Consider the following 5066-nt stretch of genomic DNA (forward strand, 5'->3'; position numbering starts at 1 on the left):
CCATAGAAAAATGGATGCTTTGAGTTATGGTGTTGGAGGAGAATATTGAAAGTGCCATGGGCTGCCAGGAGAACCAATAGATCTGTTTTGAAAGAAATATAGCCAGAGTGCTCCTTAGAAGCCAAGATGGCCAAACTTCATCTCTCATACTTTGGACATATTGTCAGGAGGGACCAGTCGTTGGAGAATGATATCATGTTTGGTAAGGTGGAGGCTCAGAGGAAAAGAGGAAGATCCTTAATGAGATGGATTGCTCAAGTGGCAGCATTGATGGATTCAAGCGTGGCATCAGTAGTGCGGTTGGCCCAGGATTGAGCAGTGTTTCGTTCTACTGTGCATAAGGTCGCTATGAGTTGGTACCAACTCAATGGCACCTAACAACAAATGGAGAAAAAATTGAAGTTTTCAAATATTTCATTCTTCTTGGATCCACCATCAACACTCATAGAAGCAGTAGTCAAGAAATCAAATGACGTATTGCATTACGCAAATCTGCTGTCTAAGACCTCTTTAAAGTGTTGAAGAGCAAAGATGTCAGCTTGAGGACTAAGGTGCACCTGACCCAAGTTGTGGTATTTTCAGTCTCTTCATATATGGGAAAGTTGGACAATGAATAAAGAAAACTGGAAGAATTGATGCATTTGGGCTATGGTGTTGGAGGAAAATATTCAAAGTACCATGGACTTCCAGAAGAATAAACAAATCTGTTGGAAGAAGGACAGCCTTAGAAGCCGGGATGGTGAGACTTCACCTGTCATACTTCGGACATATTATCCGGAGGGGCTAGTCCCCAGAGAAGGACATCCTGTTTGGCAAAGTGGAGGGTCAGCAAGAAAGTGGAAGACCCTGAAATATATGGGTTGGTACTGTGGCAGCAAAAGTGGGTTCAAGTGTAGTAGCAATTGTGAGGATGGTGCAGGACTGGGGACTGTTTCATTCTGTTGTGCCTAAGGCCGGTAATGAGTCAGAACCAACTCCACAGCACATAACAGCAACAAAATATTTTTGGTGCAGAGCTGCTGATAACGATGGCCTATGTATGTGTTTATAGTAACTGCATTTCCATCCACAGTCCACATCCATCTCCATCATCCCCACATCCTTAGAACAACAGCTGGTACCTAGTGGACTGCTGATAAATATCCAACTGAATGACTGGATGAATGAATGGCCCATCTATTGCTGGTGTGTGGGGTGTGTAGTACCTGAGTTCTGCTAATTACCACCAAATCAGGGAAATGTTGAAGTCTCCTGCCCCCTCAGAGAAAGTTTTCCCCATTGTAGAGAGGACTTGCATGATCCTCAGTTTCTACATGGAATTTAATCTCTGAATGGGAACCACATACTAATATGTTTTCCTGTGTGTATGTTTGTGATAATTCTGAAAACACCACATCAATGTTCTTTACTGCCTTGTATTATTCTGATCAAACAGCAGGCTGCCTTCTTCTGTTGGCAAGTCTTGACTGGCCTGTGGAGGAATACATGTTGTTCTTTCTTTTTCCTATACTTCCTTTGGTTCTTAAGACACTGAATCATCCACCTCATTGGAAGAAAATGATTAGATGCTCCACTTAGGAGCAGAAGAAAAGAACCAATAAGTAATACTACTGCTGGGCTTGTGGGCAACATTCTAATAGCAGTATTCATCACTTATTCTCACAGCAGCATTATCAATGAGATACGGTCTCCTCTTGTTTCAAATATGATGAAACTGAAGCTTGGGGAGGTTTAGAGATTTGCCTTGGATTTCAGGTAGAATTCTGCAAACCAGGATGCAAGTCTGGCTCTCAGATAATGCTATTCCCACCACGCTGCTGCCTGTCAGCACTTAGCACAGCCAGTCCACCCTCTCATAAATAATTAGACCAGCTAGCTGGAACCATCATATTTTCTCCTTCTTGGCCAAGTACTCCATCAAGAGCTTAGGAAAAAGTGGATGTGCCTCTTGTTCACAGACATATATTGAGTTTCTAGGACCTGACTGGAGTTCTGATATGGTGCTGCAGGAGAATATGGACTGCTAACCACAAGATTGGTGGTTCAAACCCACCAGCTGCTCCTTGAAAACCCTATGCAGGGTCATTGTGAGTTGTAACTGACTCAAGGGCACTTAACAACAGTAACAGCAACAAGTATGTGCCCTCACTTGGCTAGGTACCAGAGAAACAAGGAGGTATACAATGTGATGCTTTTGGTCACGAAGATGGGAAGAAAACCATAGCTTTGTGCATAGAGCATGCATTGGGTACAATGATAATCCCCACAGAACAGATAGAGATGGGGTCGTGGGTTCCATCTGAAAGACTCTAGGAGGACTCCAGGGTGTGTATTTCAGGAACAGAGAAGGAACGTAGTCCAGGCCAAGGCATTCATGTACAGGAGGAACACGAGGCAGATTTTGGGGTGGGCAGATGGCTGAATGTGGCTAGCTCTGGGGCAGCTGGCAGAGAGGAACCTGGGAGGTCTCTTAGAGGAGGGGGTGTGGAGAATGCGGCAAACTGGGCGGCTCCACCATTTACTTATTTATGACACCAAATGGAACCATACAAGCATGGTGACAAGAAGGAAACCGATGTTCCCTATGCTATAGGAATGCAGCTGTGCTCATGAGGGAGGGAAGATGAGACAGAGAAGGAGAGACCAGAGGGAGGGACTGGCTGGATCCTTAATAACACTGGCTCCATTTGCTGATCCCAAGCACTGTGCTGGGAGCTCCAGACCAAGGTGGGTGTCATGTCATTATGAAATTGCATCGCAGTGTAAACTCTTATCATCCAGAAGCTGACATTCAACCCCAGAGCTGATTGCAATGCCCACGAGTTGTGTGATCTCTCTGACCCCCAGGCTTTCCATCTGTAAACAAGGACAGGATGGGGCAGCGATGAGGGGTCTGGATGAGGGAAAGGCCAGTGAGATCAAGCCGTGAAGCGTTGGATCCTGCTTTTATGTAAAATGCTGACCCTATGTTTACTGTCGGTTTGTTTACATCACTTTTTATTTAAGAAAATGTTCTGGTTGTGCAGTGGTGAAGCAAGTGACTGCTAACTGAAAAGTCAGCTGTCCGAGCTCACCAGCTGTGCTGTGAAGGACAGATGTGGCAGCTTACTTTAGTAAAAGAGGAAAACCATTTCCACTGAGTCAATTCTAACTCATGTTGCTGTTATTATGTGCTGCTGAGTCAGTGTGGATTCATAGTGACCCTGTCTAGGGTTCCCAAGGAACAGCTGGTGGGTTTGAATCACCAATATCACAGTTAGCAGGCAGGTGCTTATCCTACAGCACCACAGCCACCAAGAGTCCTTGTTCCTGCACCGAGATGACCACAAGGATCTTACATGGCCTCAGCTCTGGAGGATGACAGAGTTTTCCAAGGAAAGAGATGTACACAGATTGTATGTCCAAGGTGTAGAAAGGACCCCAGGCCAACCCCTAACCCAGCCTTGGTCATTCCCAGAAGCTCCATAGGCTCTGTGTGAGGTCACACAAAGACTGTTCCCCCATGAGAGACTGTGGTCTAACTACAAAACCCTCTACCCACCCCCCCAAAAAAAATATATTCACTACCATAGAGTCAATTCCAATTAACAGCAACTGCATATAATTTTGGAGGCTGTAAATCTTTAAGGGAGCAGAAAGCCTCGTCTGTCTCCCACAGAGTGGATGGTGGGTTTGAACTGCCAGCCTTTGTGCCTTGCAGGATTCTCAAGCTGTCTTGTCTGCTCCCTTAAAGATTTACAGGCAGTTTTGACTCAAGCAACCCTTTATATGGTTCCTGAGTCTCTAAATCTTCAGACAGCTCATCATTCTCCCATGGTGGGTTTGAACCAGTGACCTGTGATTAGCAGTCCAGTGCTTATCCCACAGCCTACAGCAGTTCTGTTTCACCCTATTGGGTTACTATGAGTGGGCCGTGGTCTGGGTTTCTTTTTTATTGGATTCACTTTCTTCACTCAGCACTTTGGTTTGCGTTGACGTGAGTGCCTCAGTCTACTCTCCACTGTGTGCAAACTGTTTTTCCCTGGGCCTGGCCCAAGGAAGCACTCTTTAATGCAGGACTGGTGGCACTGTAGGGTAAACACTAGACAGCTGACCCAAATGCCAGCAGTTCAAATCCACCAGCCACTCTTTGGGAGAAAGATGACGCTTACAGACTCAGAAACTACCTGGGGTTGCTCTGAATCAGAATCAACTCAATGGCAGTGAGTTTGGTGTTGTGGGTTTGGGGCGCCAGGTCACAGTGTCTCCTAGGGCAGCCTTCGTACTATCTCTTTCAAAGCCTTGGAGACTGCTGGGAATGGTGAAGGTAGAATTAGGGGCTGGCATGGGGTCCCTTCTGTACCTTTGCATAGGGTCTGTGTACCTTTCTTTGGGAAACTCTGTTAAACTTCATCTGGAGCTAGACACCCATTGAGGCCACGCTAAAATCCCTGTGGCCATCTCAGTGTAGGGACATGACAATAGTGAAAAGCTGTCCCCTGAGAGGCAGCTTCTGTCACTAGTCCAAAGGACATCTGGCCTTTCCAAGACCTCATCCTATGACTCCTTTTTTAGGGCAAAAGCATGCACTCCCATGTTTTGGCAACATCCCAAGACCTACAGTGGCCCTTATTTCCGCTTCACTCTCCTACCTCTGCCTGAGGCACCATATTGGTCCTCAGAGGAAGCAGCAAACATGTCTTAGTGGGAAGCCAGCTGTGGTCAGGCACCCCTGCACTCACATTACAACTTCACAGGAACCTCCTTGTTAGCTGTGCTAAGATCCGCACCTCCACCTCCCAAAATGCAACACATTGCTATCAAGTTAACCCAAAGCATGTCAGAATAAAACCATGTCCATGCCTGATTTTTCAGAAGTAGACCACAAGGACTTTTTTTCAAGATGTTTTTGTTGTTGTTGTCGTTATGTGCCGTGGAATTAGTTTGGACTCAAAGTGACCCTGTGCAGGGTTTTCAAGGCTGTAAATCTTTCCAGGAGCAGAATGCCTCATCTTTCTCCCACAGAACAGCTGGTAGTTTTGAACTGCTGACCCTGAGATTAGCAGCCCGATCTGTAACCACTACGC

The 5066-nt window shown here is 46.0% G+C and overlaps 1 protein-coding gene across 1 annotated transcript in view; it reads left to right on the forward strand.

Annotated features, from left to right (window-relative positions):
* CTNND2 (catenin (cadherin-associated protein), delta 2) overlaps window positions 1-5066 on the forward strand; it is a 560917-nt gene that overhangs the window by 309152 nt on the left and 246699 nt on the right. The window lies entirely within an intron of this gene.

Source organism: Chrysochloris asiatica, unplaced genomic scaffold (assembly GCF_000296735.1).
Source record: "Chrysochloris asiatica unplaced genomic scaffold, ChrAsi1.0 scaffold00358, whole genome shotgun sequence".
Lineage (NCBI taxonomy): Eukaryota > Metazoa > Chordata > Mammalia > Afrosoricida > Chrysochloridae > Chrysochloris > Chrysochloris asiatica.